This window comes from Oryctolagus cuniculus, chromosome 9 (assembly GCF_964237555.1).
Source record: "Oryctolagus cuniculus chromosome 9, mOryCun1.1, whole genome shotgun sequence".
Classification (NCBI taxonomy): Eukaryota; Metazoa; Chordata; class Mammalia; order Lagomorpha; family Leporidae; genus Oryctolagus; species Oryctolagus cuniculus.
The window spans coordinates 36277512-36292115 of NC_091440.1; positions in this window are offsets into that span (position 1 = coordinate 36277512).

Here is a 14604-nt window from a genome sequence, read left to right on the forward strand (position 1 = left end):
TGTGGGAGCCTTACAAGCTATGACTTTTGGGATTTCTTTGACTGCATGATAGAGTGTGGGTGTACCTGGGTCTATGGGCAATCACTGTCTTCTGCAAGAGACTCAGAGCTCCCCAACTGTCTGGAGTAGGTCATTGCAGAGGGTTCCTTGCTCACAGAGAGGACTATACAGGTCCTTTGTGCAGTTCATGTGCCAGCATGGGTGAGGAGTGTACCCACTGTGAGCTAATCCCAAGCACGGATCACCTTTGGAGAGAGTAGGTGAGGTCATGATTAGACCAACAGTTGTGATCATATCCTCCTCCCTACTAACACAAGGAATCTACCACCCATGACTTGGGTGTTACCCTGGATTCCTGCCCTACCCTTGAGCACAAGCCAGAGCTCCTTGGGCCCACCCAGCACATACCTCTGGGTATTCTGTTAAGTGGTAGACACGCCACTAAGCCACAGAGTCATAGTTCAAAAATAAAACTTATTAGTGGGGAAAACTAACAAGTGTTTTCACAAATGCAAAAATACAAAAACAGAAATACAAGAACCAAGAACAAAGATGACAACATGACACTCCCAAAGAAACACAACACCTCAATATTAGAATGTGAAGACAAAAAGATTGATGAAATGCCTGAAAAGGAATCTAAAAGAATTATCTTAAGCTTACTTAGAAGCAAATAGAAACAAATTTATCAGCTAAAATAATCCATACATGACATCGATGAAAATTTTTCCCATGAAATTCATTTTGAAATGAAATCAAACTGAAATATTAGAAATGAAGAATTCAATGTATCACATGAAAAATACAGTGGATATCCTTAACAAAGGACTTGCTGAGGCAGAATAAAGAAGTTATCAAAGCTAGACAAATATTTGGAAATATCTCAGACAAAAAATGAATAAATTTGTCCTGTCAAGGACTAACTTACTATTTTTCCTTTTAGTATTTTTTGTTCTACTTAATACCATTGGTTGAACTCTTTAATTAACACACAATTATTCTTAAGTGTTTAAATTTAACTAAAAAGTGATCCCTGTTAAATATAAGAGTGGGAATAAGAAAGGGAAGAGATGTACACTTCGGCACATGCTCACTGAGACTTACCTCTAATGGCAGAGCTAGAAATGTGCCAGGGGATTCCAATTCAATCCCATCAAGGTGGCATGTACCAATGCCATCTTACTTGTTAAAGTGATCAGTTGAAGTTCATAATTGATCAAAAAAGATAGGATTAAGTGTCAAAGGAATTACATAAATAAGACCAGTGTCTGCAAATAATAATTGATAGAATTAAAAAGGAGAGAATGATCCTTCATGGAAAGCAGGATACGCAGCAGACTCATAGAATGGAAAATGCCCTAAACAGCACTCTGGCCTCAGAATCAGCCCTTAAGGCATTCTGATCTGGCTAAAAAGCCCATGAGTGTTTTTGCAGACATGAAAAGCCAAGACATTGTGGCAAAAAAAAAAAATGACCTAAATGAAAGATCTCTGTGAGTGAGATCCCAGCAGGAAGAACAGGCCATCAAAGATGACAGTACCTTTCTTTGAAGGGAGGAGAGAACTTCCACTTTGACTATGGCCTTGTCTAAACAACATTGGAGTTGGTGAACTCAAGAGGCTTTCATGGACTTGGCAGCTCATGACAAAAGCCTCAGGTGATTACTGATGTCATAAATAAGAGTATCAATTGTTAAATCAACAATGGGAGTCACTGTGCACTTGCTCCCCATGTAGGACCTCTGTACTTAATGTGTTGTACTATGCGAATTAATGGCAAAACTTCTACCCAAACAGTACTCTATACTTTGTTTGTCTTTGTGGGTGCAGTCTGTTGAAATATTTACTTAGTATATACTAAGTTGATCTTCTGTATATGAAGATAATTGAAAATGAATTGTGATGAAGAATGGGATGGGAGAGGGTGTGGGTGATGGGATGGTTGTGGGTGGGAGGGAGGTAATGGGGGGAAAGCCACTATAATTCAAAAATTGTACTTTGGAAATTTATATTTATTAAATAAAAGTTTAAAAAAATAAATTTGAAAAATTAAAAATAGTGTTCAAGATGTGTAGAATACTCTTAAATGACCTAAAAAAGGAGTTTCTGAATGTATGGAAAAATATTAGAAGGCCTGTTCAGTGAAATAATTTCTTAATTATTTCCTTAACTTGGAGAAAGAAAGGGACCTCCAAGAACAGGAAGTGCATGGAACTTTTAACACACAGAACCAGAAACGACCTTCATCACAACATATTATAGTCGAACTTTCAGCAGTAAAATATAAAGAGAAAATTCTAAAATGTGCAAGACATAAACACAAGATTACCTTCAGAGGATTTCCAATTAGACAGCTGGTTTCTAATGAGAAACCTTACAGCAAAGAAAGGAAAGAAGAGACATAGTCCAAGTCTTAAAAGAAAAAAAAAATGTTAACTCAGAATACTATACCCTGCAAAGCTGTCATTTATGAATGAAGGTGAAATAAAAGCCTCTCATTAAAAAATTGAAATATTTTGTCACCACTTATTCAGCTTTACAAATGATTCTTAAGGATATGCTATACAAAGAAATACAGAAAGGTAGTCATCATAATGAAACAATCTGAAGGCAGAAAATCTCCTAGTAAAAGTACAACAGGAATATTTCAGGGAAAATGGCAAGGCCATGTTGTTACTTATCAACAGTAACATTAATGTAAATGGTCTTAGGGCTGGCGCTATCATGCAGTAGGTTAAAGCCCTGGCCTGCAGTGCCAGCATCCCATATGGGCACCAGTCCAAGTCCTGGTTGCTCCACTTCTGATCCAGCTCTCAGGTATGGCCTGGGAAAGCAGAATATGGCCCAAGGACATCCCTGCACCCATGTGGAACACATGGAAGAAGCTCCTGGCTCCTGGCCTCAGATAAGCTAAGGTCTAACCATTGCAGCCACTTGGGGAGTGAACCACTGGATGGAATAACTCTGTCTCTCTGGCTTTACCTCTAACTCTTTCAAATAAATAAAAAAATGTAAATGGCCTAGGACTCTTTCTATGAGGCCCACATAACCTTAGTTCCAAAATCAGAAAGGATAGAACAAAGAGAGAGGACTATAGATCAGTATCACTGCATAACACAGATGCCATATTTTCAACAAAATACTAGCTTACTAAATCCAACAACATATCAGAAAGATCATCAACCCATATCATGTCAGATTTATACTTGGTATGCAGGGATGGTTCAACATTTGTGGTATATCAGATTAATAAATTAAAGAATAAAAATACACATGATTATCTCAATAGAGGCAGAGAAATCGTTTAATAAAATATAACATCTTTTCATGATAAAAGCCTTACTTAAATTGGGTGGAGATGGAGCATTCTTCAACACAATACCAAGACTATGTGAGTCGGCACCATGGCTCACTTGGTTAATCCTCCGCCTGCAGCGCTGGCATCCCATATGGGCGCCGGCTCTAATACTGGCTGCTCCTCTTCAGTCCAGCTCTCTGCTGTGGCCCAGGAAGGCAGTGGATGATGGCCCAAGTGCTTGGGCCCCTGTACCCACATGGGAGACAAGGACGGAGCACCTGGCTCCTGGCTTTGAACCAGCACAGTTCCAGCTGTAGCAGCCATTTACGGGGTGAACCAACAGAAAGAAGACCCTTCTCTATGTCTCTCTTTCACTGTCTGTAACTCTACCTGTCAAATAAATTTAAAAAATAAAATAGAAATAAAAAATAAGACTATGTGAAACACACAAAGCCAGTATCATATAGAATGGAGAAAAGATTGAAGGATATCCACCAAGACACAGAACCAGACAAGGAGGCCTACTTTGATGATTGTTATTCAATATAGTTCTGGAAGTTTTAGCCAGAGCCATCAGATAAGAGAAAGAAATCAAAGGGATACAAATTGGAAAGGAGGAAGTCAAATTATTCCCGTTTGCACATGATGTCATTCTATATATACGGAACTGAAGACTCCCCTAAGACTATTGGAACTCATAGAGCATTTGGTAAAGTTGCAGGCTATAAAAATCAACACAAATATCCGTAGCATTTGTATTTACAGACAATGCCATCACTGAGAAAGAACTCCTGTATCATTTCCATTCACACAGTAGCTACAAAGAAACTTAAATACCTTGGAATAAATTTAAACAAAGAAGTTAACAATTTCTACAATGAAAATTATAGAACATTAAAGAAAGAAATCATGGAAGATTTAAAAAAATGAAAAAAAATTCCATGATCATGGATTCGAAGAATTAATATTATGGAAATATTCACACTAACAAAGCAGTTTACAGATCCCAATCAAAATACCAAAGATAGTCTTCTCAAGTGTAGAAAAAAAGATACTGAAATTCGTATGAAAAAACAAGAGACCCCAAATAGATAAAGCAATATTAAATAAAAAACAAAGCTGAAGACATCATACTATCAGCTTTCAAGACATACTACAGAGCAGTTATAATCAAAATATCCTGGTACTGGCACAAAAATAGACATGTAGACCAACGGAACAGAATAGAATCCCCAGAAATCAATTCATGAATCTACAATCAACTAATCTTTGACAAAGGATCTAAAATCAATCTCTGGAGAAAGGACATTTTCAAAAAACTGTGCTGAGAAAATTATTTCTCTGCATGCAGAAGTATGAAACAAGAGCTCCTACTGTACATCTTATAAAAAATCAATTCAAAATACATCATGGATCTAAATCTATGACCTGATACCATTAAATTACTGAAGGAAAAATTCTCCAAGACATGGGCAAAGACAAAGACTTCTTGAAAAAACTCCAGAAGAAGAGGCAATAAAAGCAAAAATTGACAAACAGGATTACATCAAGTGAAGAAGCTGCTGTACTTCAAAAGAAACACTCAACAAAATGAACAGACAACTGACAGAATGAGAGAAAATATTTCAAACTATACAACTGATAAAGGATTAATATCCAGAATCTATAAAGAGCTCAACAAACTCAACAATAATGAAACTAACAATCCATTAAGGAATGGACAAAAGACTTGAACAGACATTTTCGAAAGAGGAAATTCAGATGGCCAACAGACACATGAAAAAATTTTTAGGATCCCTAGACATCAGGGAAATGCAAATCAAAACCACAAAGAGGTTTCACCTCACCCCAGTTAGAATGACTTTCATACAGAAATCAAAAACCAATAAATGCTGGTGAGGATATGGAACATAAGGACTCTGATCTAGTGCTGGTATGACTGTAATCTAGTACAACCATTGTAGCAAACATAATCAAGATTCCTCAGCAAGCTGAAAATTAGATCTATTATATGATCCATCAATCCCACCCCTGTCAATTCACCCAAAGGAAATGAAATCTGCATATGCAAGTTACCTGTGCCTCCCATGGTTATTGCAGCTCAATTCACAAAAGCTTCACAAACTGGCACTCCAATATGGGATGCAGGCATCACAGGTATGACTTAACCCACTGTGCCATAACACTCACCCCAAAACTCTGTCTTTATAATTAAGAGTATGGTATTATGCTGTTAACAATAGAAAATGGAGTAAAACTCTCCTGAAAGAAAAAACTTTCAGGAGAAAGTGAAACTTTATTTTTAGATCTACTGAACTACATTCAGTAAGTTTTGTTTTTTTGCCTTAGATATTTGCATATTCTAGAACTTTGTCCTTGCTTCCCCTTTTGGTCATTTTAATTCACAATTCAGGACTCCATTAACATACAATATAAAGAATGCTATTCCTGACACCTGTTTTTTGAAAAAAATAATTGATATTTGTAATTATTATATTCTTAAAGTTATAACAGCATGCCATCACCACCCATATACATCATTGTAATATATTATGATAAAACAAGAAATGAAAATAATAAACAACATTCTAAATTAAAAATACTTTCATATTAGGTTGATATCATGAACTTCAACACAAAATTCAGGATTGAGTAGGGTTATCTGTAAAAAATCGGTCAAATCTCACCAAATACTGGCCGGCATTATCACCTCCTGCAAAGCTGGCATCCCACATGGGCACTGGTTCAAATCCTATCTGCTCTACTTCCAATTCCACTCCCTGCTGGTGTACCTGGGAAAGCAGAGAGAGATGGCCCAGGTCTTGCAGAAGTTCCTGACTTTGGTCGGGACCATGCATTGGATGTTGCAGCCATTTGGGGAGTGAACCAATGGATGGTTATTTCTGTGTCTCCCTCTTTCAAATGAATGAATAAATCTTTAAAGTATCTCATCAAATAATAAACATCTTGATAAGATGTAATATATAGGCCATGGCCTTAGACAGTTCCTATTCATCTTTCCAAAAGAGAAGTTACAGGCCAATGCTTAAGTCTCAGTAATTCTCTTTAAAATTGTATTTATTTATGTAAAAAGTAGAGACACGTAGAGAGAAAGACAAACACAGATCTTCCATCCACTGACTCACTCTCCATATGCCTTCAACTGCTAGGACTGGGGCTAAGACAAAGCAGAAGACCAGGGACTCAATCCAAGTATCCCATGTCAGTGGCTGAGATCCAAGCATTTGAGCCATCACCTGCTGTCTCCCAGGGTTTGCTTTAGCATGAAGTTGGAATTGAAAGCACAGCCAGGACTTGAACCCAAGCATTCTTATATGGGACATGGGTGTCAAGTGGCATCTTAAGCACCAAACCAAATGCTCATGCTTCCCTTCTTTTTAAGGACTTATTGAACACTAAACATGGCTAACATCTCATTAAGAAAGTTCACAAATGTTTAATATTCTGTTTCTTTAAATCAAATTTTCTATTAATTGTGTTCAGTAGTCTTCCTGGAAATATAAATGAGGCCTTTTTTTTTTTCACACAATGAATCTAGGCAAATGCTTTATGTTTTGTAGAGGTTTGACTTTATAAATTGAATATAAAGTAAAACATTTCACGGAAGCATATGGGAAGTTTAAACATATATAGAGTACTAAAGAGATATTTCAGAGAAAACAGAGATAATACCAGTAAGAAAAAGTGTATTGCAAATGGTGGAACAGATGGAAAATCATTTGATATTTAAAAAATAAACCTTTTTCCAGATTGAAGCCATTACATATGCTCATTGTAGGCAATACAGAAAAATCTAATGAGGAACTAAAACCTCAAGTAATATCACCAAGTAAAGATATTTTAATACACAAGTTTGCCATGTTGTAGTATTTTCATATATATAATATACATGTATTTTCAGAATCAGATTTAAAACAGCATTTGATTTACAGTTTTACAGCCTTCTTTTATCTTTTGCAAATACAGATACAAAATATATTTTCTCTGAAAAACATTATTTTAACAGTATAATTATTAATTTATTGATTCCCTTCTTATTGAATTCTCAACATTTCTTATATTTTAACATTATGAAAGGCAACATCACTGTTCATACTTGTGTGCATACTTGATTACTTATTATAATGGATTCCTAGAATTGTAGATATTAAAGCACAAATTAAGCATGCTTTTGAAATTACTGCTAATTGCCTTAATGGTATATACACTTTAATCATTTATTTATAGGAATTCCATTTGTAACATACACTATCAATACTACATATCATTTCAAAATATCATGCCAGTTTCATAGTTTGAAAATGTACATCTTACATCTAAAATAAAACAGCAAAACAAGGGAATGTATGTCACTTCTATATATTTGAAAAGGTTAACTGAGGATAATAACAAAACTGCTTCTTCACATTTACAATTTTCATAAATATCATCCGGGAAAATCATTTTGTGCTGAACCAAATAAGAGATAACTGTTTATGGATATATAGTCATTAACATTCACACCACATACATGCATGCACACACATACTATTGTGCAGTTTTGTGAATTCAGATATATTGAGACCATCAGCAGTTGAAAAACAAAAATCATTGTTTTGCACTGTACTTTTTCCAAGCACTGCTTAGTACTTATTTGAGTATGATTGACTTGATATTAGAATAAAGCAAAAAGAACAAAATTTTGAGGCTGCATCTGCTTGGAAAAAGTAAAAACAAGGGAAGACACTCATGAGCCACCCCGGTAACTGCCTCTTTTATAATGGACTCAACATTTTTTCCTTTCCCAATCCATTACTCAGGATAAAACTGAAAGCATGAAAACCTCTGTCATGGTTATTCTAAAGATGGCAAATGATAAAGTATTTGTATCAGCAAGTGCTTTTACCTAAATAGAAGGTTAGTGATTTAGGGAGTAAACAGAAAAATTAATGTGGGTATGTCCAAACAATGAGAAATAAGCAAGCATTTTCACGATGGAAAAGCCAAGTTCAATGCCTGTATAGTCCCTGACTATAGTTCACACAGGCTATTGGTGACTGGTGGGACAACAGCTTGCTTCTGGTTAGCCAAGGTGGACCTGGGAAGCCATCCAGAAGATGTGAGGTCATGGTGAGCTCAGGTTGAGAGAGTAGTATTTGGGAATGGTTTCAATGGGCAGACATAGCTGTAATGCCAGTCCTACAACATAAATTCCCCCATTCAACCCAATTTGTACCTTTGAAAGGCTGATATAAACCATCATAAATGTCTAATATTTCTCCTGAGTTCTCCAAAGGATTTTTTCAGAGGTCTTACAATATGTAATAAAATAACAAGGGAATAAAGGAATAAATACAAGGACAAGTGGGCTGGGTAAGTGGAGGTTACAGGGATATGAGAAGATCTGCATAATGAATCTCAACAAAATTTATCTGTCTTGTTTTCTGAACATGGTCTGTGTTTGTGTTGAGTCAGAGACATTATTCCCACCAGGGGAATAATCTGACAATTCATCAATGCTTTACTTCCCCGTCATTGAAGGCCTCTCAATTATACTCCAGTAATGCACATAATCAGAAGAAAAGAATGCTTAATAGGCAACCTCAGATCAGTTTAAAAGGAATGAACTATGTCTTCAACCCTGAGGGAACAAGGATAGTTTAAAGTGTGGTTCTTTTTTAAGGAATCGGTTTAATGGTCTTCTGTTTATAGTCACATGAAGACAAATGCCTTTGCTATTTAACCTTATACTTGAAATCTAAAGATAACAGATACCTTGTAAGATCTAAATAACCATAACATCATTTTTAAAATTTTTATTTACTTATTTGACAGGTAGAGTTATAGACAGTGAGAGAGAGAGACAGAGAGAAAGGTTTTCGTTCCATTGGTTCACTCTCCAAATGGCCTCTATAGCCCGTGCTGTACCGATCCGAAGCCAGGAGCTTCTTCTTGGTCTCCCATGTGGGTGTAGGGGCCCAAGCACCTGGGCCATCCTCCACTGCCCTCCCGGGCCACAGCAGAGAGCTGGACTGGAAGAGGAGTAACCAGGACTAGAACCCAGCGCCCATATGGGATGGCGGCACCGCAGGCAGAGGATTAACCAAGTGAGCCACAGCGCTGGCTCAACTATAACATCATTATAATATCTTATAGTATACAAGGTGATATTGAACTCATGTAATAGAAAATGGAAATGAAAAATAAGGAGTCAAATAACTTGACTTAGTAAAGCAGTAGCTAATAATTCTTGTGTACTTAGCATGTGCTATCCACAGTACCAAATACTTTATATACATTTCCTTTTGGAACATTGAAAACCACATGAAATCAGTATTATTTTTATCTTCATATTAAGGTGTTTAAATTTTAACTCAAAAGTGATCCCTGTTAGGAATTTGCAAAACATTATGCTGAGTGTAATAAGCCAATCCCAAAGGGACAAATACCACTTGTTCTCCTTGATAGGTGATAACTAACTGAGCACCAAAAAGGAAACCTGTTAAAGTGAAATGAACACTGTGAGAAACGGTGACTGGATCAGCCCTCACCCTGACTGTTGATGAGAAACTTGATATGTTATCCCTCTTAGTATTTTTTTTTGTTTGTTCTACTTAATACTTTTGGTTGAATACTGTAATCAATACACAATTCTTCTTAAGAGCTGAAACTTAACTGAAAAGTGATCACTGTTAAATATAAGAGTGGGAATAGGAGAGGGAAGAGATGTGCAATTCGGGACATGCTCAAGCTGACTTACCTCAAACGGTACAGTTAGAAACATACCAGGGGATTCCAATTCAATCCCATCAAGGTGGCATGTACCAATGTCATCTCACTAGTCTAAGTGATCAATTTCTGTTCACAATTCATCATAATGATAGGACTAAGAACCAAAGGGATCACATAAACAAGACTAGTGTCTGCAAATACTAGCTGATAGAATCAAAAAGGGAGAGAATGATCCAACATGGGAAGTGAGATACACAGCAGACCCATAGAATGGCAGATGTCCTAAACAGCACTCTGGCCTCAGAATCAGCCCTTAAGGCATGCGGATCCGGCTGAAAAGCCCATGAGACTATTTCAGGCATGGAAAGACTAGACACTCTGTGGAAAAAAAAAAAAAACCTAAATGAAAGATCTCTGCGAGTGAGATCCCAGTGGAAAGAACGGGTCATCAAAGAAGGAGGTACCTTTCTCTGAAGGGAGGAGAGAAACTTCCACTTTGACCATGGCCTTGTCTAAATATGATCAGAGTCAGTGAACTCAGGGGGCTTCCATAGCCTTGGCAGCTCATGACAAGAGTCTAGGGTGATTACTGAGGCCATAAACAAGAGTGTCAATTTGTTAAGTCAACCACAGGAGTCACTGTGCACTTACTCCTCATGTAGGATCTTTGTCCTTAGTGTGCTGTACATTGAGATTTAATGCTATAACTAGTACTCAAACAGTATTTTTCACTTTATGTTTCTGTGTGGGAGCAAACTGTTGAAATCTTTACTTAATGTATGCTAAACTGATCTTCTGTATATAAAGAGAATTGCAAATTAATCTTGATGTGAATGGAAGGGGAGAGGGAGTGGGAAAGGGGAGGGTTGCGGGTGGGAGGGACGTATTGGGGGGAAGCCATTGTAATCCATAAGCTGTACTTTGGAAATTTATATTCATTAAATAAAAGTTTGAAAGCAAAAAAAAAAAAAGAAAAGAAAAAAGAAATAAGCAGAGATTAATTCAGTAACTAAGTTATAATATATCATAAGCAGTAAGTAGCGAAACTCCAGTTTGAAATAAGGTTTCATCATGATACTTTCTACAATTATGATTCATATCAATTGATGAAAATTTAACTCAGGGACTGTGAAACTTAGAGATAATAAGTTGTCTTTTAAGTGCCAATATCAAGGTTTGGAATTAGAGTTATACTGCAATCTGCTTGACTCAACAATACCACCAACACCTTTCACAATATGTCCCATTTCATGTAAATGAAATAAATAATTGTGTGAAGTTAATAAGAATTAATAAACTCTTACTAAATATCTTTATGCGTGCCTCTTAACATATGGTAGCACATAACACTTGCCTATTAGTAGTAGTCAATACAATAACAACTTATATCGTGACATATTTTACAATCTATAAGTTAATACAGAATGAGTCCAGAACCACATAGTTGTTAATACTTTCTTCTGATTTCCCCAGTTTTACTGAGGTTTGATCGACAAATGAGTTACATGTATTTAAAGTAGATGATGTGGTGTTTTGATACATAAATGCATAGTGAAATGACAACCACAATCAAGCTAATTAATATTTCCATGAGTTCATATAACTGCCAGTTTGTGCACTGGTGTGTGTGTGTGGTGTATATGTGTACATGTGGTAAGAATATTTAGTTTCTACTTAACAAGGATACAGTATAGGATTCTTAGCTGTAGTCACCACACTGTTCAGAACTCATTCATCTTGTCTAACTGAAACTCTGTACCCTTAGCCAACATTTCCCCATTACTCCCTCTCCCAGCCCCTGGCAACCACCATTCTGCTCTGTGCTTTTATGAGTTCAATTATTTTAGATTCCACATGTAAGTGAGACCATGCAACATTTGTCATTCCATACCAGGCTGATTTCAGTTAGCATAATGCCCTCTAGGTTTATCCATGTTGTTGAAAATGACATAGATTTTCTTCATGTTTAAGGCTGAATAATATTCAAATACTTTATAAATAATTAGGGTAATAAATGTCATCTGCATTACTTTATGCATTTTGTGCACTTGTTCCATTATCTCCACTGAAATTGTAAAATGTTCTAAACTATGTTATAATTGTATTTTCTTATGGTTTGCTGGCTAAAAATAATAACACTCTAAATCTGTATGATCCATTTTATAAGTCTATACAATCAATGTCTTGAAATGCAAACATTCTTAAAGGCAACACAGTCAATTTTTGCTTTTAATGATAGTGGTTCCCAGTGTAACTAATGCCTGCTGACTAGTTTCTTTGGAATAATCTGAAAAAATTTAAGAAATACAGTTTGGAAGGGAAAGCATCTTAAAGCTTAAACCTTAAACGAATTAACATTTAACAAAAATATTCTTCTTAAGAAAACCAGATCTCCTTGATCTTTACAGAACGATATCAGGTGGATTTACCTTATCACTTTGCCGTTACTATCGTGTGAACTCTTCCAATATAAATACATAGATCCCCATATTAACGGACCAGGGATTGGTGGGAAATTAGTTACATGAGGCAATTCAAAGATGGCGCCCAAAGGAAGTAAGGTGGGCAGACTCCAAAGTTGTTTACCACTAAAACTAATTGGCTGCGCAACATCAGGGGAAGTGGCAACAACTGATAACCAGGGTATAGACATAAGGCCAGTACTATGAAAATCACCCTGTAAAATGATCTTTTAAGTGACTGGTTGGTCCTTATGCCCTGCCCCAATGACTCTGCAGTTTTGTGCCATAAAAGGCTCTGTTAAGCTCAAAATAAAGGAGTCCCTGCTTGACTTGGCTCCCCTCTGTGTCTGATTGTCTCTGGGATTGGGAGGCTGGGGAACGGGCGAGCAGCGCACTTACCTTTCCTCGGGCCCAGTCCATCCTCGTATGGGTGGACTAAGACCCTGCACTATCGTGTGAACTGTTCCAATATAAATACGTAGACCCCCGTATCAATGGACCAGGAATTGGTGACGGCCCAATCCTTTGTGTTTAGAATGAGGAACCAATCTTACAGAGGAGGTCGGCGTCACCAGCTTCAGAACAGCCTGGGTGTTTTCAGCAATGTAGGATCCAGAGCCCCTCGTCACCCACGTGCATCAGCGTGTCTGCGGGTCAGCCCAGGAACCTCTATTTCAGATAAATCGGTGACTTTTACATAACCACATTAAGTCAGAAGGAAAGACTTATGTCCTTGCTCTTGAGCTCGGCGGTTCGGTCATTTGAGTCCAGACATTCATGTCAGGGAGGCAGCACTTGCCAGCACAAGGCCTTGTGCAGTAGAAGATTCTTTCCTAAGATGAGGTCCTTGTCAGGGTCACAAAGTTCTGTGGCTCTGTATGGCGCTCTACCAGCCCAAACTGCCTTTTCTATACCTCCTTCAGGAGAAAGGCATAAATTTTGTGGCCTGAAAAGATGATTACTTTAATTACTGTCCTCGTGTCTCTTTGTATTATGAAGATTCAATGTTTCTAGAATGAGTAGTAAACAGAAATGTTCATTAACTCAAGCTTACACAGAAAATCTTTTGTGCTTTCATTTTTGTTAGAAATAGAGAAACTTGTGGGGAGCAGGCCGGACTAGACTGAGTTACTGGAATTAAGACTTATTCTGTGCATCTGCTCTCCCACAATATGGCGCTGGGAGAGAAGTAAACAGCTTCCGCACAGCTGCCTCCAGTTCAACCAATAAACTGTAGGACCTGCTCCTGATTGGAGAGCAGCGTACTCGGCATGTGGGCAGCCGAGTTGGGATTGGCGGAGGAGGACTATAAAGGAGGAGAGAGACAGCATGCACCGGGAACATCTATGGGGAACATCTAAGGGAACCCGTGCAGCCCCCGAGAAGAGCCGGCCGGCGGTGTGCCGCTCCCCTGCGGAAGTGGGGAATGTGGCCAGGGGGAACTGCCCTTCCACGGAGGTGGAAGAGATAGTAGCCAACCCGGGAAGAACCAGCAGCAAACCCGGGGAGGGCCGAGCAGACGAAAGAACAGCGCAGGGTTCAGTGTTGCTCCTCCACGAAGAGGGGGAGCGACAAAACTGAAAATCTTACCTGGGTCAATCGATATTATCAAAGTGAATGCCAATAATTATCAGTAAGTAGATATATGGACGCGATAACCATGCATCCCAGTTAGCCTCTGATGGTTGTGATGTAAAGCTAATCTTCTGGCTTCATGACTAGTGAGTAACTAATAGCTTCTTCCATTATTGTTAGTAATACCCTGGCTTTTACGTGGTTGTCTATTTCATAGACATGAGAGAACTTCAGAAACTTTACAGAATACAGAACTGAAACATGAGTTTATTTTGGTGCAAAATTTTGCAATCTATGAGGTATTTTCAAAAAATTACTGAAAACTATTTATCATTAAAAAACTACACATGGTTTCAAAATTTTTTGCTCAAACATAAACTTAACTTTTAATTCATGTTTTCCATAAACTTTTCTAAGCACCCTTATACATCTCTTTGAAGGTTGGGCAAAGTGTGACATATCCTTGTTATTTGTGCTTGTTCTTAAAATCAAATGTATGATCTGTTTAACAGAGGCCAAATTTTTAGGATAATATTT